At 40.9% G+C, this 24,164-nt stretch overlaps 1 protein-coding gene and 1 pseudogene across 12 annotated transcripts in view; one reads left to right on the forward strand and one right to left on the reverse strand.

Annotated features, from left to right (window-relative positions):
- The first annotated feature begins 5,344 nt into the window (after positions 1–5,344).
- The window catches only part of CBFA2T2 (CBFA2/RUNX1 partner transcriptional co-repressor 2), a 141,973-nt gene continuing 123,153 nt past the window's right edge, over positions 5,345–24,164 (forward strand). For 7 of the 12 annotated variants that reach the window (XR_014073847.1, XM_081559724.1, XM_081559726.1 and 4 more), the window contains exon 1: positions 5,345–5,533. The gene's annotated coding sequence lies outside the window, so the exon portion shown is untranslated. The remainder of the gene's footprint in view (positions 5,534–24,164) is intronic. The other 5 variants (XM_081559725.1, XM_081559721.1, XM_081559729.1 and 2 more) reach the window with 1 other exon arrangement.
- Positions 20,294–21,137, reverse strand: LOC145533100 (small ribosomal subunit protein uS5 pseudogene; annotated as a pseudogene).

Here is a 24,164-nt window from a genome sequence, read left to right on the forward strand (position 1 = left end):
ATTCTTCCACTTCTGAAATAAGTTGATTTGTAGATAACTCACAAATTCTTCGGCTAAACAACATTTTTTTCTCCAACCCTTCCAATAAATGTGATCGCTGTGATATACAGCTTTCTCAGGAGTTGATTTGCTCCACTGTTTTTTTGGACAATTTCTGGGTTTCTTCCTTTAAATTAAATGCGTTGTTTCCTTTTTTGTGTTTTTTAAAAAAGAAAAAAAAAAGAACTAGATGTGGAACAACAGACTGGTTACAAATCGGGAAAGAAGTACGTCAAGGCTGGATATTGTCACCCTGCTTAGTTAACTCATATGCAGAGTACATCATGCAAAGTGTACGGGGCTGGATGAAGCACAAGCTGGAATCAAGATTTCTGGAAGAAATATCAATAACCTCAGATATGCAGATGATACCACCCGTATGGCCGAAAGCCAAGAGGAACTAAAGAGCTTCTAGATGAAAGCGAAAGAGGAGAGTGAAAAAGCTGGCTTAAAACTCAACATTCAGAAAACTAAGATCATGGCATCTGGTCCCATCACTTCACGGCAAATAGATGGGAAAAAAATGGAAACAGTGACAGACTTTATTTTCTTGGGATCCAAAATCACTGCAGATGATGAGTGCAGCTGTGAAATTAAAAGATGCTTGCTCCTTGGAAGAAAAGCTATGACCAACCTAGACAGCATATTAAAAGGCAGAGACATTACTTTTCCGACAAAGGTCCATCAAGTCAAAGCTATGTTTTTTTTCAGTAGTCATGAATGGATGTGAGAGTTGGACTATAAAGAAAGCTGAGCACTGAAGAATTGATGCTTTTGAACTGTGGTGTTGGAGAAGACTCTTGAAAATCCCTTGGATTGCAAGGAGATTCAACTGTGCAATTTTGTTCTCATGATCTTAGTTCCTTGGCCAGGGATTGGACTCCTGCACCCTGAAATGGAGGCAGAGTCTTAACCACTGAACCGCTAGAGAAGTCCCAGAAGGTTGATTTTTTTTTTTTTTAATTCATTTGGCTGTGGCAGGTCTTAGTTACAGTATATGGGATCTTCATTGTCTTTCGTGGGATCTCTCCTTGCTGCTCATGGGTTCTCTAGTTGCAGCTTGCGGGCTTAGTTGCTCAGTAGCATGTGGAATCTTAGTTCCTGATCTGTGATTGAACCTGTGTCCCCTGCATTGCAAGGCAGATTCTAGACACTGGACCACCAGGGAAGTCCCCCAGAAAGCTGATTTTTTAAAAAAGCAATCATAAGAGCTGGAGAGTGCAGGATGGGAAGTGACTGCTATTAAGCACGGGGGTATGTCTCTTTGAGATGATGAAAATGTTCAAAGCTAGGTTCTGGTGATGGTTGTACAACTCTGTGAATATACTGAAACCATTGAATTATGCCCTTTAAATGGGTGAGTGTATGGTATATGAATCATATCTCAATAAAGCTGTTAAAAAACAGTCATATAGCTAAAGTTATAGAATAGTGATGACCTCTGGGTGGAGTATTAACTGAAAAGGGACATTACAGAGCCTTCTAGGGTGGTAGAAAGGAACTTTATCTTGATATAAGTGGTGGTTACAGTGTGTTAAGCCTGAAACAATTCATCAACGTGTATGCTTGCGATTTGTGCATTTTGCTGTGTATGTAACTTGCACTTCAATGGTTTCGCTTTCATTTTTTATCATTTATTTATTTGGCTGTGCCAGGCCTTTGTTTCAGCACATGGAATCTTAGATCTTCAATCTTTTTTGCAGCATACAGGATCTTAGTTCCCCAACCAGGGATAGAATTTGTGACCCCTGCAGTGGAAGCGTGGACCACTGGACCACGAGGGAAGTCATTATACATTTTTTTTATATTCTTTTCCATTACGGTTTATCACAGAATATTGAGTATAGTTCCCTGTACTATACAGTAGGACCTTGTTTATCCATTCTATATATAACAGTTTGCATCTACTAACCCTGAACACTCAGTCCATCTCTCCACTACCCCCTCCCTTCATTCACGCTGTTGTGCCTACCAGAAATGTGTCCCTTTTTAATGCTGAATAATGTTTGCTTGAATGATGATTGTACCATAGTTTATCCATTCACTAGGTGAGGAACACTTAGATTTCCAGTTTTTAGTAATTTTGAATAAAGCTGCTATTGACAGCCATGCACAAGTTTTTGTGTAAACAAAAGTTTTTAAATCAGCTTCGAATTTCCAGGATAATTCCAATTTGACTAGGATATATTATCCTTTTTGTATATTGTAGAATAAAATTTGTTAATATTTTGTTGAGGATTTTTGCATTGTAAATACTTACTAATTTTCCTGTGACTTCTTCTGTGACCCACTGGTTATTTAGAAGTACTATATATTTTAGTTTTCAAGTGGTTGGGAATTTTCAAAATGTCTTCTCTTTTATAAATATTTATTTAGTGAATGCATTGATTCTCTCCTTTCCTGACGATGCTTCTGTGACTCTCAAGAGCGTGTGTTGGGGAAGGGTGTCAAGGGGGCTGACTAGAAAGACTCTTTGTACTCTAACAGATGCCTATGCCTACCTCCACTTTAATACTTCCCTTACTTATTTAACAGGCATTTACGGAGGGCCATCTCTGTCCCAGACACTGGAGACATAGTGTTAAAGAACAAAAAGGAAATTTTTATGGAACTTGAGGTCTATAGAGGAAGATGGATAGTAATCCAAGAATGGGAAAAATAAATGCAGAATGACAAACAGGTTCTGTGCTATGAAGAAGAGCTGCATAGTACTACAGGAGTGGTCACTAGGAGGTCTGACAGGTCTGGAGGGTTTCTCTGAGGAAGTACCAGCTGAGCTGATATCTAATGGGTGTATAGGAGTAAAGTGGGGGTTGGTAGTGTGGAGGGAGGAAGGGGGCTCCCAGAGGTGAGGTGAGGCTAGAGACCTGGTACACAATGGGACTCACATTCTGTCTGACCAGCCTGAGAGCAATGGAGATGCTGTCATAGAAGTAAGCCAGATTTGACTTGGCAAGGACAGACAAGAATTTGGGAAGAAGTGAAAGTTGCTCAGTTGTGTCTGGCTCTTTGTGACCCCATGGACTGTACAGTCCATGGAATTCTCCAGGCCAGAATACTGGAGTGGGTAGCTTTTCTCTTCTCCAGGGGATCTTCCCAACCCAAGGATCGAACCCAGGTCTCCCGCATTGCAGGTGGGTTCTTTACCAGCTGAGCCACAAGGGAAGCCCAAGAATACTGGAGTGGGTAGCCTTGGAAAGAAGCGGAAGCCACTTTCCTTTCCTTCTGCCTCTGGAGAGGAGCTCTTGTGGTTCCAGACCTGGGGGCCTTCCTGATCATCAGGGCCTGTGAGTATGTGTTTCTAAATCAGTTTCTCATTTCCAAATGATTTTGACAGTAGCTCACTTTGAGAACCACTGAGTTACGGGCTAGTTTCTCACTATGTGTTTAATAAATAAATTCATACTCATCAGCTTGAATGTGATATTGTTGCAGAAAATTCTATGTTTAGCCTATTTGACCAGGCAACCGCTTCATAGTATATGGTCTTAGGCAGGTTAATTATTGTCCCTACTTCCTTCCTTCCTTCCTTTTGCTGAATTTTCCTTTAATTCAGCAAAAATTTCTTAAATATCTACATCATAAAAATACTTCAAATGTTGCTCAATTATTATATTCCAAATAGCTAAGTGCCAAGAGAAGGCAAGGCAGTATATGGCAGGATTCAAATGGTAATAGAATGCATCAGCAAGGTTTTTTTTGAGCACCTACTTTGTGTTAACAACTTCCAGGCATGAAGGGTAGAGGCTCGGTAGTAGGAGGGAAAAGAGATTAACAACAACAAAAAAGAAAGCGCATATAATAATAAGAATAACATTTAAAAAATGTACCAGGCATTGTACTTTTCATGCAACCATCTTTCAACCTAGGTACTATTGTGAACTACTTGCCTAGGCTTAGAAATGTAGGATGACTTGTCCAGGTCTGCATGGCTGGTAAGTATGGAGCTATAATTTATATCCACTTTGTCTGGCTCTGGCATGTGGGCTTAGATTTAGCACAATTTTAGAGTGCACATAGTATGTAGGTGTTAAGAAAAATTATCCAATTATCCAAAACTTGGAAGTAAAGCAAAAGAATAACTATATGGAACTTGAATTTGCTTTTTCAGTTAATAAGTATGTCTTGGCAACCCTTTATTACAAGTAGATCTACCTACTTTTTAAATGTTGCATATTATTCTCCATAGTTTGTTTTACTAGTTTTCCACGTTGGACATTCGAGTCAATTCCACTTTTTGTTGTTGTAAATAATTCTGGCATAACCTTCTTTCCTACACAACTTTTTGTGCACATGAGCTAGTATTTCTTTGGGATGGAGACTCACAGTGGAATTTACAATCTAATGCATGAAATATGGCAACTCATTGTTTGGTGTCGTCCTGATTATTAGAAAGACTGAGCAGCTTTTAAAAATGTTTATTACCTATTCAGATTTTCTTTTCTGTTCATTGTCTATTTATTCTTTGTCCATTTTTCTATTAAATTATCTTACTTTTCTTATTGGTTTTAAGGAGCTCTTTATTTATTTTGAATATTGATTTTTTGTTGAGTATGTTGCAACAATTTTAAAAAGACAAGTATAGTTAAAAGAACTTTGCTTTTGGTATCTTTGTACATAGAAGAGTTTGGAAATTTTAATCTCTTGTTTTAATTTAGAGACTTTGGGAGGCAGAATACTTCAGCGTAGCTCAAAGTACTGGGTCTGAAGTCACAAGTTCCTAGCTTCCAATCACATCTCAGCTATTTGTTAACTGTACCCAGTGAGCAACCTGGTTAGTGGGAAAGCCCTATCCGCATGTATAGAAAAGGGAAAATAATAATAGTTCTCTTGCTCATTGTAGGGATTAACGGGATGGAGTGTATAAAAATAGCTCGGTAATAATAATGTCAGCTAACAGTTTTTAAATACTTGGAACACTGTCGGGAGACGTGACTTGCCTAAAGACAGGAGCAAAGGCGAAAAGACCTTAACCTGGAGAACTCAGGTGGGGCATTGCGCCCTCCCCCTAAGCTCCGCCCCCTAGGGCTCCGCCTCTGAGCTCTGGCAGTTGCCTTGGCCACAGCTGGAATCCCTAAGCCTGAAGAGTGGACCTTGCACGTGATGGGCGCGCGTGACGCAGGGGGGCGGAACTGAGAAGCAGGGTGCGCCGGGATAGGGTAGTAGGTTCGCGCGGAAGGGGCGGAGCAGGTCAGGAGGCGGGGTTTAGTGGGAGTCGGTCTAGGGGCCAGGCTTCCGCGTGCGTTGGTCTGGCGGTCGAGAACGCGCGGCGGGGGCGTGCCCGGCGGGCGGGGCGGGGCCAACTGGGGGGCGGGGCGGCGCGCGGCCTAACGGCGGCGGCGGCGGCGGCGGCGGCGACTCTGGGGTCTGCGAGCTTGGTGGTTACAGGTCCCGCACCGGTGCCTGCGGGGGACCCGGGCCGCGAGTGGAGGCGGAGGTGCGCGGCAGCGGCGCTGGGCGGTGGTGGGCGTCCCTGGAGCGGCCGCCCTCCAGCGTAAGCGGGGCGGGAAAGCGGGAGGCTGAGGGGGGCGTGTGAAGGCCTGCGGCTCCACAGGCGCGAGCTCCCGGGAGGCCCCCGGCGCGAGGCCAGGCTGGTAAACTGAGGCCCCAAGAAGGGCGGCAGATTCAAGGTCACCCGGCGGGCCGGGCCTTCCCGAGCTCCTAGGGCCTCCCAGGCGCCTCCTGCACCGCTCAAGAGCTCGGAGCTCGTGGTGTGCGCGAGTCTCGAGGCACCGCGGCCTCGGAGCCCCGGCCGGGCCGGCGTCCATCTAACTTGCCGGCGGACAAGGATTGTTTTGTTCTCCTGGCGCCGGGGCCACTAAGTCCGGCCCTGGAGAAATATTAACACACATCCAGTTTCGAGGGGTGTGTGGCAGATGGTGGAAGAGGCGAGGATGGCCCCTCTGAGGGGCCTGTTGAGTGCAGGCTCAGGGGTCTGACTGCCGGGGTTCACATTGCGGCTCCTCCGCTTACAGGCGGTGACCTTGGGTCTCTCTGAGCCTCAGTTCCCCCTTCTGCAAAATGAAGGCGAGAAGAACATCTCCAGCCCTTCCCCACCCCGGCTCAGGGTTTCATGAGGCCAAATAGGAGGCTTGACATGGACTCTGGCACACACAGGCGTGAAAACTGTCATTACTGAAATCGCTGTTAAACCTCATCCAGGGTGAACCTCACTCGGGAAAGCTCGAAATTCGGCTCTGATTATGTATTTATTTGAGATTTTAATTTTATTTTAGGTTAGTCCTGCTCTATAATCCAGTTGTTTTTCTTACCTCCATTTCTCCTTTTCAGCATTTATCTACTGTACGTCCTAGAAATGTGAGATCTTTGGAGGAGGTGTGGGTCTCTTAACAATAAAATTTTCATTGTTTCTTGTTAGCAATAATAGCCATAATAGCCAACATTTTTTGAGCAGCAGGCATTTCGCATTCTATTCATTTAGTACTTATTAAATAAAAAGTACCATTTTGGCCCTGGGAATATGGCAACAAATTAGATAAACCAAACTCAAGCTTTGAGTTTTAGTTAGGGGGAAGGGAGAGAGGCACGTCCAATGAGGAAACAGATAAACCCATTTTGCATGTTTTCTCTCATTTAATCCTGGTAACATAGATAAGAGTTAAGTATTTGTGTATGCCCATTGTGCAGAGGATGAAGCTGAGGACAGGAGGAACCTTCTGGGTTTAGCCTCAGAGCCCAGGTTCTTCCACCCATAAAAGGGGGGCTTTACACAGCCTCTCTTCTTTGATTCCCATTAAATGTTGGACTGAAGAAATGCAGAGTAGGTAGGTGGACCCAGCTAATGCCTCTTCATAGTCAAGTCTGCAGTTGCTGCTTTGGAAAGTTTAATCTATTACTCTTGGAGTTTAACTCGGGAGAGACCAACAGAGGTGACCTTTAGGTCTGGCAAAGTTACACTATCTCTGTGTAGTGAAAGGACCTTTAATGTAAACTTAGATTTTTTTTTTTTTAATGCCCAGATCTCTTTTATGCAGTTTTCTGTTTAAAATAAGCCCTAAAGTACAATTTTTTCGTTCTATTATGTAACTAAGGTTGGTTTTTTGTTTGCTTATAGTGTTCCTAAGAGATTCTATATAACATTTCTAGGCAATGTGCTTAGTATGTTTTTTCTTTTAATCTGGAAGTATTTATAAGTTGCATTAAAATGTTGAGAGACTTTATTTTTCCTGAAGAGAATGTTTTAAAATGAGGGTCTCATGATACAGTTAGTCTAGAATAGTGGCCTCAAATGGTTTTAATGTTCTTTGTATCAGTAAATATGGTTGAGTATGCACACACATTATGTGTTTAAGTTACAATTACAGTGTTGACTGTACTGTCTGTTATGTACATTTTATAACATGTGCAAAAATAGACATTTTACAAAAGGATGAACTGAAACAAATGTAAGTAGAAGTTCCAGTATTTTGGCTTTCCACACCCCAGTGTGTGAATAGTAACTGTGCTCCCTGTGGTGGAGACCATTGATCTTGTAGTCTGACCTTCGCCTCAACCCATGATGTCTATTGAAATTCAGTTCTGAAGTTGTGCCTAGATTGAAATCCTGGGGTCCAGTCCTTACTAGCTTTGGGACTTTCAGCACTGCTTAACCTTTCTGTGCACTTTATTTTCCTCACTTGTAAAATTGAGAAGAGAGTTCCTGTCACCTTGTTTTCAGTTTTACTGTGATGACTTACTGTGATGTACATATTAATAGAATGTATATGTTAATATATGTAGAATACTTACACTGGGCCTGACATACTATTTTGAGTGCTGTTAGTGGCTGAGGATACAGATGACTTGGAATCTCACGATCTAGTAGAAGTGAAGTGAAGTGAAAGTCGCTCAGTCCGACTCTTTGCTACCCCATGGACTGTATAGTTCATGGAATTCTCCAGGCCAGAATACTGGAGTGGGTAGCCTTTCCCTTCTCCAGGAGATCTTCCCAACCCAGGGATTGAACCCAGGTCTCCTGCACTGCAGGCGGATTCTTTACCGTCTAAGCCACCAGGGAAGCCCCAATCTAGTAGAGGTCCTGCACAAATACATGGATAATGATAAAGTGCTTTAAGTTCTCAAAGTAAAGGCTTTTGGGAATGCAGAGTAGGCGCATTGTAATTGTTCTTTGAGGGTCCAAGTAAGATTCAGGTAAGGAGATGACATTTGGAAGGAGAGGGACTTTTTCCAGGAAGTTGAGGCATGAACCTTATTGGCTGAGGGTATAGAGTGGGAACTGGGGGCTGTTGAGGGCTTGGTGAGTGGTTCTGCAGATCTGGACTTGTGGGAAACCTTGTTAATAGAGAACAGTGAATTCTGGCTGAAGTTATGCCTGCCTGGGGCTGGATGGCAAAGAAACCTGTCCTAGAACTTTTCACAGCACAACAGCTCTTTCCTCTCTGGTGGCACTCATTCTGTCTTCTTAAGATATCTTAAGATATGAGTACAAACTCCTTAGTATTAAGTTCCTTGAGGGTTGTGGTAGTACGTGCATTATTGTGATTTAATTTGCCTAGTAGGTAAGTGCAAAATCCATAAATGTGGAGAAAAATATGTAAATTCTTGAACCTAAAAGATTTCTGAACAGTTACAAGTGGGATGATAAATGACCATACTCAATTAGTGAAAAACTCACCCATAAATATTTTATGGTAGATAAGCATTACTCTTCAAAAGGGGTGAGAACTGTCACGTTCAGTAACTCTTTCCTTATCTGGCACTTAGCCATTAGGATGAAAGAAGAGATGTGAAAGTGCACCAGGAAGACTTCTCTGAGGTAGAAATAGGTGCCTTCTGTTGGCTCCTCTAGGTCCACTCTCCATCATTTCCCACCCTGGGAAGCTGACTTACTTAGACTACATCAGCTGGCTTTCTTCCCATCTGAGATTATGGAATTTAATTATCCTGTTCCCTTCCTATGAGTGTTGTCTCTATCTAGCTGTGTACCTTGTTATTCTTCTGAAGGTTATTCTCCCTACATGCATGACTCGCTCCTTCTGGTTTGGAAAGTTTGTAATTCCTTTGTTCTTCAGGCTTAGAGGTACTCACACTAGTCCTAGGATACTTATTAGAGCCCAGATAATAGCAGATTTAAAAGCAGCAAATGCACTTGGAGAGGAGAGAGGCTACTCTAGGTAAGTATACTGACAAGGAGAAACTGGGTCTCGTCTTTTCCCCTGGTCATCACCTGCTGTGGCACACTGCTGTGTTCAGTCAGTTTTCCTCCCAAACTATTAGGATATGAAAAAGAGAAAAATGGGATAAGATTAAAAACACACCCGTAACCTGTGACCACACAATAAAGACTAGTTAAATTGCAGTTAGTAGCCTGTTTAAAACGACAGGGATAGACATGAGATAGGGCTTCCCTGCGAGCTCAGTTGGTAAAGAATTTGCCTGCAATGCTGGAGACCTCGGTTTGATTCCTGGGTCGGGAAGATCCTCTAGAGAAGAGATAGGCTACCCACTCCAGTATTCTTGGGCTTCCCTTGAGGCTCAGCTGGTAAAGAATCTGCCTGCAATGTGGGAGACCTGGGTTCGATCCCTGGGTTGGGAAGATCCCCTAGAGAAGGCTGCCCACTCCAGAATTCGGGCCTGGAGAATTCCATGGACCGTATAGGCCATGGGGTCCCAAAGAGTTGGACACAGCTGAGCAACTTTCACTTTCATACATGAGATAGGTTGTTTGGCGTAATGGAAAAAGAATTTGGAGGCAGACTTTTGGGTTTGAGGTCCCATTCTACTGGGAAGTTATTCTATCTCTGAGACTCAGTTGTTTGTTTATTTGATCTATAAATGAGGTTAACTCTTGCCTAATAGTAATGATGACTAATATTGAATGTTTATTTTGGGCCACCTTTTGCCTTTTAATCCTTTACTTTTAGTTATATATCCTCTTTTACAAACTAGGAATTGACTCAGATCTCACCTGTGCATGTTAAGTCTATTCAGTCATGCCTCATTCTGTGCAGCCCTATGAACTAGCTTGCCAAGCTCTTCTGTCCATGGGATTCTCTAGGCAAGAATATTGGAGTGGATTGCCGTTTCCTCCTCCAGGGGATCGTCCTTACCCAGATATCAAACCCACGTCCCTTACATCTACCTGCATTGGCAGGTGGGTTCTTTACCACTAGTGCCACCTGGAAATACATAGAGCTAATAAATGAACAGTTTAAAATCTAGATCTTTTGTGACTACAGAGCCTGACTTCTTAACATGAAGGTAGCTGCTGAAAGCTTTTAGGCAGAAAAGGTGGTTTAAATAAGAGTACAGTGGATGCATGTAGCACTAGGATAAAGATGAGTTAATTCCCTGAGTTCATACTTCCTCCAGGGTAAGGAAAACAGGAGGAAAGTTGGGGAAGTAAGATTTCTTACCTGCTGGTTTTAGCCTCAATTCTTAATTTTAGAGTATTGTTTTGAACTTCATAGAAAGTGATCATTCATTTGTAAAGATTTACTTAAAATCCCTGAAAGTTTAAAGGCTGAGGGAGAATCTCTCCCCTAGTTATTGTTTCTGCTTTAGTAAAATTACAAAGAGGAGGGGCCTTTCTGGCGCTGTATTGACTGGCCCCATGTGCAATATGAGCTAGTATATTTACATGTGACAGAGTCTGTCTCTGGGTTTTATTATGGCTGGTTAAGTAACTTGCCTCTGTCTCTGGTTTTTGTCTCAGGCCTCTCCAAGGCCTTGAGGCTATCTGAAATTATAGCAGTTGGGGTATCATAAATTAAACTTGTAAAATGCGTCTATAGCAGATATGTCAACTGAATCTGACTTTTAAGTCCAGTTGAATTCTTTAAAAAAGAAAAGTCTTTGCTAGATTTTCTGCTGGGTACTTTTCATGTATGTTGTACTCAGTTGTGTCCAACTTTTTTTGAACCCATGGACTGTAGCCCACCAGACTCCTCTGTCCGTGGAGTTTTCTATGGCAAGAATACTGGAGCAGGTTGCCATTTCCTACTCAAGGTGATTTTCCCACCACAGGATCAAACCCAAGCCACCTCTGTCACCTGCATTGGCAGGCCAATCTTTACCACTACGCCACCTGGGAACCCCCTTTCACGTATGTTATCTCATGTATTCTTAAAACATCCTCGAGAGGGAGTTAGTATCTCTGTTTTACAGATGAGAAAATAAGTCTCAGAGAAGTTAAATAAATTCCCCTAGGTCACACAGTTAACCAGTAGCAGACACACTATTCACACTTAGTTCAGTCCTGATACTGAATTCACTGAGATCTGAGTCCAAAACCCACTATTTTTCACTGTCTACCATGTGGCTTCTCCTTTTCACTAGCTATACTATAGGTTTTTAGACATATGTTCCCAAGGATCCCAGTGTTCCCTGAAGATGCTTGATTTCCCATCATTTTTCTTCAACACTTTTCTTTCCCTAACATCTTTTCTTATTTAAAAATATCCTGGGAGTGGATATGGTTTAAAGAGTGCTGTATTAGATCTTGGTCTTGTTTAGAGGTATTCTGAGTTGGCCTTAGCCATGAATTAAAAACAGAGAACAGAAAGGCAGCAGAAACTCTCAGCAGCCTTTACCAATTCTTCCCATATGTTTCCTGATTTTAGCAGTGAAGCACATGATGGCAGTGAACATCAAAAGCCCAAGAAATGTCCATGCTAATTTTGCATGGCCCCGTGAGGAGCTGTCAAATATGGATCATCAAATATAGTATATGGACTATGCAGTGAACCTTTACTTTGGAATGTGGCTCTTTAAAATATGGTTCTGCCCCTCTCTTTTGTATTCCTGTAATTAAATGCAGGAATCAAAGTAAAACTCAGAGGTACTCGGAGCTAGGTATCCTTCTGTCTGAATTGATGGCGTTGGAGTTGGCTAGACCTTTCAATTAAATTAGCTGATGGCGACAAATATGTAACCTGACCTCTCCAGCAACTCAAGTGAAATGTTAATACCAGGCATAGCGGAGTTCCCTTGACACACTGCTTTGACCTTTTCCTCTCATACAGATGTTTCCCTTATTCCTTTGTTAACTTAGCCATCTCAATGCAGAGGTCCTGCCTGCTTTTAATTTTTTGAAGCCACATGAGAACAGACATTCAAATAGCACAGATTTATTCATTGTTACCTTATATCCCTAGAGCTTCACTAATCAAAATCATTTCCTCTATTTCACATAGTTTTTAGCTGGTTTACTGTCTCCTTACCACTATCCTCTCCCTCTCTCATCCCCCATAGAAGTTAAAACACTAGTGATATTTTTTTCCACCAAAAATGTGGCAGTATTTCTTTGTCCTTAATATTGAGAAAGTGATTATGATTCATTTTGTTTCTCTCTTGAGAAGTTGCATCAACCTTACAAGGCAGAGGCTGGCAGAAAGCAAGTCTTAATGGCCGAAATTAAAAGTAGCAGTGGCTTAGACAAGGCAGGTTCTGAGAGATGGGCAAGAGGAGAATACCAGATAGCTCCTCTGGTATTCATTCACTAGCTGCCTGGAGCCACTGGGAGCTTAGGAGCTCAGGATCTCAAGTTTTCATAAGCTCCTCCTTAAGGGCTTCTCTTTAGTTGTGGCCCGTGGGCTCAGCAGTTGCGCCTTGGGGGCTTAGTGGCCCCAAAGCATGCGGGATCTTAGTTCCTTCACCAGGTATTGAACCAGCATCCCCTGCACTGGTTCTTAACTAGGTGGATTCTTAACCACTGGACCACCAGGGAGGTCCCTATATTCTTTTTATATATGCATATTAATTTTTGAAACGAGTAAGTTATAAATATGATACTTCTTTACCCTAAACATGATAATGTATATTTTCAGTAAACTAAGACGTTCTCTTATGTAACCACAATATTCTTTCCAAAATAAGGAAATACAGATTGGTTATAATATTATTATCTAATATACTGATTTTATTCAAATTTTGCCATTTGTTCCAATGTTTTTTATAGGGAAAAATTTTTCTAATCTAGGATCCAATCCAGGATCTGCATAAAATATTTGCTTGATCTCCAGTCTCCTTCAGTTTGAAAGAACCCTTCAGACTTATCTTTAATGATCTTGTCTCTTTTGAATGGTATAGGCCATTTATTTCATGGAGTTGCTCTCAATTTGAATTTGCCTTCCTCATGAATAGATTCAGATTATGCATTTTGATGGGTATATTGCAGAGTAATGTTATGTCCTTCTCATTGCATCATATCAGGAAGCATTTGATATCCATTTGTTCAGTACTGGTGATGTTAACTTTGATCACTTATTTAAGATGATGTCTGTCAGGTTTTTCCACTATAGAGTTTAATGTTTTCCTTTTTAACTAGTAATGTTATGGAAGATACTGAGTCCATGTAAATACCTTGTTTTCATCAAACTGTTATCCAGTAGTTGTAGCATCTGTGAATGATGTTTGCCTCAGTCAGTTATTACTGTGATAGTTGTGCTTTCATATTACAGAACTGTGCTATCAGTTTCTATTTTTTGCTTATCAATTTTATTCTTTTCAGCTTATCAGTTTTATTCTTTGCTTATTGGTTAGTATTCTGCTGGAGAGCCTTTTCTTACCTTTATTTGTGTGTACTAATATGGATTCTTATTTTATGCAGTAGGTCATAATCTGTTAGTATCATTATTTTTTGTGGTTTTCACATTGTCCCAGATTTGGCAGTGGGAACCCCTTCAAGCTAGCTTTTGACAAGTTCCTAACATTCTTGAACCACTTCCTTTTTGGCACAAAAAGATGTTCCAGGCTTATCTTCCCACCTGAACTTTGGAATCAGCTATTTCTCCAAGATGTTTCTCTCCTAATTTCTGTTAGTGGAGAAAATTATTTAGAAATCAAGATCTAGTTGCTATGTATGCTCATTGCAGTGGGTTGTCATTGCTTTCAGATCCTTTCAATGGGCAGAGCTGAGAAATCTATCTGTATATATACACACACCCATATACACATACATATATACACACATGTATCTAAATTTATTTCTATTTTTATCTAAATGTAAGAAAAACAAACTGAGCAAAGGGCTCCTGTGCCCGCAGTACTGAAAGCCAAACTCTGACAATGGGAGTTTGCAGCAAAGTAAGGATTTCAAACCCACCTGGTCTTTGAGTTAGGGTGATGTTTTAGAGGAAGAATAAAGAGACTGGGACTAATTGTCATGTGATGTTACTGTGACATTTCTTATTTGTAGTTTTGGGAAGTCAGGATGTCTCTGGTTTACGATTCTCCAGCCAAAGTGGTCCATGGCTCTGGGACCACTCATCTTGCGCTCGAGAAGCAACCTGAGTTTGTACGTTAATGATGATGTGCATAATAGCAATTTTAGTTGCTTAATGATGTTGTCAGCAATAACAGTTTTAGTCATCTGACTCTTGTTGATTAGTGTTCAGTTAGCACAGGCTTGAGGTCAGAGTGTACAAGAGAGGGAATCAAGTTTTGGATAGAGAGGTTGATCATAAACTTGATAAGGGAACTTGGTTTTTCAGAATTGTGTGTTCAGACTAACACCTCCAATACCACAAAGTTTATTTAGCCTTTATCTTATTTTTCCTGTATTTTTAAGCCCCTTCTCTTACCTAGGGATCGTAAACCCCACTCACATAATCCATAATATATTTATTTGTCCAAACCTAGAATATACTGGAAATAGTTCCAAGATTCCTAACCCATGTTACTGTGAAATTCAGTTTATAAACCTCTTTGTTTATAGTTTTTTTTTGTCTTTAGGCTGAGGGTATGTGGTCGGTATATTGTACTCAGAAGTTACTTTGGGATAACTTCTCAGTGATTTAAGAGCATTGAAACGTGTATTATCATATGTGAAACAGATCGCCAGTCCAGGTTCGATGCATGAGACAGAGTGCTCAGGGCTAGTGCACTGGGACGACCCAGAGGGATGGGATGAGGGGGGAGGGGGGAGGGGGGTTCAATATGGGGAACATATGTAAACCCGTGGCTGATTCATGTCAATGTATGGCAAAAACCACTACAATATTGTAAAGTAATTAGCTTCCAATTAAAATAAATAAATAAAATTAAAAAAATTGAATGTAACAAACATACTAATAAAAAAAGATGTAATTCAACTTACAGAAATTTGATGTATATATATATGTATGTATATATATGACTGGTTGGTTTTGGCACATAGTGAAATTTTAAATATTTTTTTCTTGTGAAAAAGGCAGAGTGATTTGCTACTGAGTGGTTTGCCTTTGACATTCCAAGTAAGGAATTTAAAGGTGCTCGTTTCTCAGATATATTTGTAGGTGAGAACTGTAGGTTGCCTTTTTTGGGGTTTTGGAATGGGGAGAGCATTGGAAGGAAGTAGGTGGTAATGAATGAAAGTCAAGTAGTAGTGACTACTAGAGTGAGCACTGTCAAAATAATTAAACTAATGATTAAAGAGAGAGAATAGTTTCTCTGAAAACAGGGTATCCCTGTAAAACCTCCTCAGAGAGGTTTAACCCAGCAGTTGTTAGGTGGTTTAGCTAAAATTTCTTAAGCAAATACTGAACCAAACTGAGCATAAATATTGTGATATTTAACTATTCCTTTTCCCCCCAGATGTGTAAATGGAGTAGTTTAGTTTTTCTTTCTCTTTTAGTCATGTTTTTGAGGTATAATTTACATATAGTAAACTTTATTCTTTTTTAAAGGTACAGTTCTGTGAGTTTTGACAAATATATGCAATTGTAATCATCACACCAACCAAGATGTAGATTATTTCCATCATCCCCAATAGTTACCTCATGCTCCTTGCCCTTCATTTAGCAGCCCCTGCTAACTACTATACTAGTTTTTGCCCCTCTAGTGGTTTCTATCTTTCTCTCTAGTTTTTTGCCTTTTCCATGTCATGTGAATGAAACTGTACGATATGTAGCCTTTGTATCTGATATCTTTCACTTACTATAATTGTTTTGAAAATCATCCATGTTGTGTATATCTGTAGTTCCCTTTTATTGCTGGGTAGCATTCCACTGTATGGATGTACTGTAATTTTTTAAATCAGTCTGTCTACTAGTTAATGGACATTTGGGTTGTTTCCTGTTTTGATGATATGAATGAAGCTCTAAACATTTATGTCTTTTGCGCATATGTCTTCATTTCTCCTGGGTAAATACTTAGGAGTGGATTCACTGGGTTCTAGGTAATTTCATGTTTAACTTCTTAAGAAACGCCCAAAGTATTTTTTGAAGTGGCTGCAATGTACCATTTTGCATTTTTATCAGTAACGTATGAGAGTTCCATTTGCTTTTTGGGTGTTTTACTTTGTTTTAGAATTAATTGTTAAGGAAACAGTGTATTTGGGTAAAATCAATTTTGGTTGTCTCGTTTCTACTTAAAGGCGTATTCTCTTTTATAATATAGAGTCTGTCTTCTGTTGGAGTAAACACAGTCATTTCTTATTTACATATCATTAATAGAAATAATAGCAACTACCACTTAAATGTCAGAATAGTTTTCACACATCTGATTTTTACAGCAGTCAGTGAGTAGTAGTATTCTCATCCTCTATTTCATATAAAGTTCAGGAGTCAGGTGATTTGGTCACTATCACACAGAATTCAAGGGTGTAGGTTTTGGGAAGTTGGATCTGTGAGGGGACATTCTTTTCTTTTTGGTTAGATGTGTAATGAAAACATGGGTGTCATCCTAGTGCTTCCTTTTACCTTCAGCTCACAAGCAATGCAACCTTGGACAATTCATATTTGGATTTTGAGTGGCTTTTATCATCTGTGAAAAGGGGACAGCCATACCATCCCTGTCTACCTGACAAGATGAGAATCAATTGAGAAATTGTAGAAGCATGTTCTAGACACTATTTGTTGTTACATCAGTGATTTTGTAATGCTTGAATATATTTTAGATATGTAAACAATACAGATAAAGTAAAAATCCCCTTTATAATCTTAAGTGAAGCTGTTCATTTAACAACTATATTGTGGAGCCGTTAGCTGCAGGGATGGTTCTAGGTGCTGAGGGGCTTCCCAGGTGGATAAAATTCAGGCCCTGTCCTCAAAGATCTTCCAGTTTGTCTGGCCCTCTATGTCCTAACATAGATTTTTGTTGATTGCTCTTGTAGTGAAAGCTTTGACAACTGGATTTTAATTAAGTTTGGACAGTGATTGTCCGTCTTTTCCTCTTATAATTGATGCTGTTGGGGAGAGTTGTATTGGGAAATAGTGAAGCAAAGATTCTGGTTCAGTTGATGGAGGTAGTGAACTTCTTGGGGAGGAGATGGGATGCCAGACATGCCTCCGAGCCACTGAGCACATAACTGTAGTCGTGATACCAACGCTTGACTTGTTCTGAGCGTCCTATAGATGTCTAAATAGTCCATGCTAATTTTGTGGCTGTTGGACTCTGAGGAATGATTAGGTAAATAAGGAGAGTTTCCATTAAAGCCATGGTTTTTAAATAGTAATTTGAAATCTTGGAATCAATTGTTGATTATCTTTTTCTTGAGTCTCTTGGTTCTCTTTATTCTGCTAATTAAGTTCAATAAATCTTTTATTTGAAGGGCCTAATATCTGTATTCTACTGTGACCCAAGCTAATTATACTAGAAGGTGAACTTTTTTAAAAAAGATATTTTGTTTATTTAGTGGTGACATGTGGGATCTAGTTCCCTGACCAGGGGAACATCTATTAAGCCCCTAGTACATGATGCTGCAGATACAGAGAGAATTCTAAGGTGCCAGAGAAGTTTAAAAGTTGTTCAATGGTGGAGGGAGGAACAGATTGATGTTTCATTATCAATGGTAAGCGGTAATAATAGCATGATAAGAACGACCACCGATAGGCATCTGACCTAATGTATCTGCATGTATGTATGGGTGTGTTTCAGAAAAGGGTTCTCCAACAACTTAAAAAAAAATCAATTTTTGGGCTGGTAGTATATTTGCATAATTCAACAATTAAAAGGTACAAAGGTTATTTAGTGAACTGTCTCCCTCACCTCTGTGCTCCAGCCAACACTTGCCTTCCTTGGAGGCAGCTAGCATTACCAGTTTCTACTGTATCCTTGCAGATATATTCCTGTAGGCCATATAATAACATAGATTAAAGAACTTCCTCATTCTGCATTGTATTTCACTGTATGGATGCATGATACTTTTTTTTCTACAGTCCACTACTGGTGAACATTTTACATGCCGGTCTTTTGCTGTTAGAAACAGTGCTGCATAGCTTTGTAAAAAATGCCATTTCATAAATCTGCCGACTAGATTCCTAGAAGTAGAACTGCTTGGACAAAGGGTACAATTTGTATAATTTTGATAGATGTTGCCAAATTACTCTCCAGAGATGATATATCAATTTTTTTTTTTACTTCTAATAACAAAGTGTGTGACCCAAGTAAAGAAATGGGAAGAGATGGAAAGCTGAGTCTGGACCAGGTTTGGGGGGAGGGATTGAAAATAAATATGTTAAAGTATAAAGTGCTAGGTGAAGAAGGGTAGGAGATGAGACTAGAGAAGCAGGCAGGGAACAGGTTTATGCTTGGGTTTTATTCCATAGCTAATGGAGAACAATAGAAAGGATGAGGGAATGACATCGTTATGATTGTATTCTAAGTAGAGCACCCTAGTGGCTTTGTGAAGATGGATTTGAACAGGCAAGGCGGAAGCAGTAAAATAATTTTGGTTAATGCAATAGCTTTGTCAGACCATGTATTTCAGTCTTGGGTTTGGAAACTAGAAGGGAGTGCTAGGTGTGCTAAGGGAGATAGAGGATATGGAAGAGAGGAAGAGTGTATCTCACTGAAAGTAGCAAGAAAGGCTTCACTGAATATTACTTAGTTGCATTTTGATGGGTGGGTCCATCTTGGATTGGTAAATACAGAGAGGGAGAAATGGAATAAAGAAAATCATGCCAGGGCCTGATACTGGAATAAGGCAGCAGTAGGCTTCCGTGGACGTAGGAGCCTGCAGTCCAGGGGGTCGCTAAGAGTCGGACACGACTGAGCGACTTTACTTTCACTTTTCACTTTCATGCATTGGAGCAGGAAATGGCAGCCCACTCCAGTGTTCTTGCCTGGAGAATCCCAGGGACGGGGGAGCCTTGTGGGCTGCCGTCTATGGGGTCACACAGAGTCAGGCACGACTGAAGCGACTTAACAGCAGCAGCAGCAGCAGCAGGCAAACTTTTTCTGTAAAGAGCTTAATAGTAGATATTTTAGGCTTTCTGTCACATATTCTCCTCCTCTTTTTTTTTTTTTAACAACTCTTTACAAATATAGAAATTGTTAGCCTATAGCCATTACTGAAATAGGCCATGGGCAGGGTTTGTACAGGAGTGGGATGGGAAATGGCCTTAGTTACTAACTCTTGTTCTGGAAGGTACGGGATGTACTAGTAAAAGCAAGAGTAAAGGCAGGTTAAGGCAGAACTGTGGGGCACTTTGAATATCAGGCTAAAGAATTTGTTCCTAGGTTAGACTCATTGAGGAGTCATCTATCATATTGACTCTGAGATGGTGACATTTTGCCTAGTACTGTAAACTTACTGTATTATCAGCTATAAAAAGCCTGGCTGGGAGAACTGTCTTGTGTAGACATTTGTATTGCATGCATATACTGCTGATGGATTGCCTGATATTAGTATGAAATACTGAGTGAGGTCTTACCCACTCACTGGGGCTTTCCTGGTGGCTTAGTGGTAAAGAATCTCTCTGCCAGTGCAGGAGACATGGGTTCAATTCCTGGGTCGGGAAGATCCCCAGGAGAAGGAAATGGTAACCCACTCCAGTCTTCTTGCCTGGGAAATCCCTTGAACAGAGGAGCCTGGTGGGCTACAGTCCATGTGGGTCACAAAGAGTTGGACATGACTCAGTGACTAAACAACATTTTATGAAACTGCTTTTATCAGCACAAAGACCAAGAATAGATACTCTGCTCTTGCTACCTCTAAGTCCTTGAACTCATTTTGAGCACCTTATGTGTACACAGTGGGTATGAAGGTTTTTGTTGAGGCAAAAGAATGCTCTAAATATAGGAAAGTCAAAAGATAAAGGATCTCTGAGGTTCTTCTCATTTCACAGTCTGTGTGTCCATGAATTAAAAGGCAATAAATCCTGAGGAAACACTCAGGATAAAATCCTCAGACCATCCACCAGACATGGTATCTGACAACCTTTAACAACTGCTTCTTTATTCCTTTTGGTGGCCAAAGTGAATAGGATAACTATGCAGACTATTAGGACATGCAAAGTTTGGAGACAACAATTTATCAGTCTTTTTTTTTTTTTTTCCTCTAGCTTCATTCACTTTATTTTTCTCATATAAATTATGTGGTAGCTACAGCTAGAGCCTGGGTCCTCTGAACAGAGACTCTGATGTGGGTCTTTACAAGATGGTCAGTGAATTCTGATACAGAGACTTAGTGAATATTGTCTCTTTCCAGAGATCAGGGGTGAGATAACTGTGAGTCTTGGAAATGGTGTCAAAAATGGCCTTGGTGAAGTTGCGCAAGGTGGCGGAGCAGCCCCTGGCAGAGGTGAAGCAGTTGTTAATGCCAGCCATCATCAGGAGCTTCTTGGGCACAGGGGCTGAGACGATACCAGTGCCCTTGGGGGCAGGGATGAGGCGCACCAGCACAGAGCCACAGCGGCCAGTCACCCTGCAAGGGACCATATGGGGCTCCAGTCTTGTTCCCCCAATAGCCATCTCATCACACAGGGGTGATGAAGAGCTTGGCCAGGATGATGGCCCCATGGATGGCAGTGGCTACCTCCATAGAGCACTTGATGCCCAAACTGACATGCCCCGTAGTAACTTCCAGTGGCAACAGATGCCTAGAACCTGGTCTGCTGGTCAGCACAGGTCTGCTTAATTAAGGGATGCTCCCAGGAAAAAGTGAGCTGTCTCAGATTCCTTGATACTGGAGAGAAGAGATAGATCTCCTCCAGGGACGTGATCTTCATGTCTTTGACCATGCAGCCCAGCTTGGTAATGGGGAGCCACTTGTCCTCTCGGCCTTGCCTCTGCGAGGTCCATGGCCCCTGCCTTGGCCTCAGCCCCAGCCCAAGATGCCGCTGCCAAAGCCTCCGCAGAAGCTACCATGGCCTCCCATTCCAGGGCCCCCGCGGGCCTCCTCCGGGCCCTCCCACAGCACCAGTGTCATCTGCCATTTGGTGTTTTTACAGAGAAGTGCCATCTTTTCTAATTAAGGCTGTTATTTCCATTTTGAAGCAATTGAAATTTCCCAGTTTGTTAAAGCACATGTTGGTTGTGGCAGTGAAAGCTGTAAATGCAGTAATCAAAGCTTTTTTGATTGTAGCACATTTTCAGATATGCAGATTTGGAACTAAGTCTAACAGGATTATCTGGATGGTTGATAAAGATTATAAACTTAGAGGGATCTATTAAGACTTCTTTCAGAAATAAGAAATTGGGATCCCATTAGGGCTTAATTGGTTTCACTTCAGTTTTTTAGCTTGGAGGCTGCTGAAGAGTTAATTTATTGTGCAAGGGTTTGGCCATGTGTGGAGCACAGATTTATTTTAAGGAAAGGATCTCTTTGTATGTTTATGCATTTGTGAGATCAGTACTGTTTACATGTGAACCCGCTTCTCAATTATAGGGAAAACAGGCAGATAGTTGATGCCAATTATAAATTAGAACATGACACTGATTTTGGTCCCACAGATTAAGGAAGAAAACAGGGCCAAAGGTTTTATTAAACTTACCCTGAATGCTGACATTAGAAAATGGAAACCATTGGGGAAAGGTCTGTCAGTAACAGATGAGTAAATTTTTCTCATTTGAATAGGTCCTTGTATCTAATTAGATACTAACAGTATTGTGTAGTGAGAAAGGATCTTTAGGTTGATTTTCTTAACACTTGGACTCCAGTTTATAGGTGAATGAAGATGTGGCTTTAACTAATCACCTAATCTTGAGTTATGTTTTAAATGAAAATAAATTTGCTTTTGGCTGTTAACAAAAAGATGTTTAAAAGATAAGTGGAGGGAATTCCCTGGAAGACTCTGTGCTTCCACTGCAGCAGACATGGGTTTGATCCCTGGTTGAGGAACTGAGATTCCCATAAGCCTTATGGTGCAACCAAACAAAGGAGGGGAAAAAAAAGATGAATGGAATCATGAACTGTTTGGAAGATAGCTTAATAATGTTTCTTTTTTCCTGTAGCTTTCCCTTTTTTGGTAAACTTTTTTATTAAAAAATTCACAAATCATAAATGTACAGCTCAATAAATTTTCATAAAGTGATCATACTTGTGCTTTCCAGATCAAAAAACAGAATGTTAAGAGCAGCTACTTCAGAAACCCACCTCTCACCTGCCAGATACTATCCCTCCCTCTCCCAGGGTAACCAGTATCCTGACCTCTATTACCATTCATCAGCTTTGTCTTCTTTTTTTTTTTTAAAAAAAGGAACGTTATGTAAATAAGAATCATATATTGTATATTCTGTCTGGCTTCTTTTGTTCAGCAGTAATGACCCATGTTCTTGTGTCAATAGTTTTTTCTTATTGCTGTATAGAATTCCACCATAAAAATACACTGCAGTTTATCCACTCTGTTGTTGATGGACATTTGATTATTTCCAGTTTTTGGCTGTTAGGAATAATGCTCCAAAGAATATTCTTCTGTGTCTTTGGGTATATGTGTGTATGACTTTTTGTTAGGTACATGCCTAGGAGTGGAGTTGGAAGGTCATTGAGTGTGTATACTGCCAAAAGGTTTTCCAGAGATGTTGCACCATTTATACTTGTGTCAGCAATCTATGTGAATTTCATTTTTTTACATCCTCACCAGTCTTTTAACATTTGCTGAGTCCTACTTTGTACAGGTGTCAGGGGTACAGTAGTGAACAAAAGGAAGTCCTCTCAAAGAGTTTGATGAAAAATATATTTATACATGCATGTAGAATTTTATATATTTAATTGGCTGTGCTAGGTCTCTGTTCCTACATGGGCTTCTCTCTGTTGTGGCGTGCAGGCTTCTCATTTCAGTGACTTCTATTGCTGAGCACAGGCTCTTCGGGCATGCAGGCTTCAGTAGTTGCTATTCCCGGGCTCTGGAGCACAGGGTCAGTAGTTGTGGCACAGGGGCTTAGTTGCTCTGAGGCATGTGGGATCTTCCTGGACCAAGGATCAAACCTGTGTCTCCTGCATTGACAGGTGGGTTCTTACCACTTGAGCCACCAGGGAAGCCCCAACACAGTGTTTAATATATTCATATATTTAATATATTAATATGTTTAATATATTCAGTTCAGTCATTCAGTCATGTCTGACTCTTTGCAGCCCCATGGACTGCAGCATGCCAGGCTTCCCTGTCCATTACCAACTCCTGGAGCTTACTCAAACTCATGTCCATCGAGTTGGTGATGCCATCCAACCATCTCATCCTTTGTCGTCCCCTTCTCCTCCCGCCTTCAGTCTTTCCCAGCATCAGGGTCTTTTCAAATGAGTCAGTTCTTTGTATCAGGTGGCCAAAGCATTGGAGTTTCAGCTTCAGCATCAGTCCTTCCAATGAAATTCAAGACTGATTTCCTTTAGGGTTGACTGGTTGAATCTCTTTGTTGGAGAAGACCAACACCACAGTTCAAAAGCATCAGTTCTTCAGCACTCAGCTTTCTTCATAGTCCAACTCTCACATCCATACATGACTACTGGAAAAACCATAGATTTGACTAGACAGATTTTTGTTGGCAAAGTAATGTCTCTGCTTTTTAATAGGCTGTCTAGGTTGATCATAGCTTTTCTTCCAAGGAGCAAGCATCTTTTAATTTCATGACTGAAGCCATCATCTGCAGTGATTTTGGAGCCCCCTCAAAATAAAATCTGTCACTGTTTCTATTGTTTCCCCATCTATTTGCCATGAAGTGATGGGACCGGATGCCATGATCTTAGTTTTCTGAATGTTGAGCTTTAAGCCAACTTTTTCACTCTGCTCTTTCACTTTCATCAAGAGGCTCTTTAGTTCTTCACTTTCTGCCATAAGTGTAGTGTCATCTGCATATCTGAGGTTATTGATATTTCTCCCAGCAATCTTGATTCCAGCTTGCGCTTCATCCAGCCTGGCATTTCTCATGATGTATTCTGCATAGAAGTTAAATAAGCAGGGTGACAATATACAGCCTTGACGTTCTCCTTTCCCGATTTGGAACCAGTCTACTGTTCCATGTCCAGT

Source organism: Giraffa tippelskirchi, chromosome 13 (genome assembly GCF_054371585.1).
Source record: "Giraffa tippelskirchi isolate mGirTip1 chromosome 13, T2T-mGirTip1v1.2.pri, whole genome shotgun sequence".
In the NCBI taxonomy this organism is placed as follows: domain Eukaryota; kingdom Metazoa; phylum Chordata; class Mammalia; order Artiodactyla; family Giraffidae; genus Giraffa; species Giraffa tippelskirchi.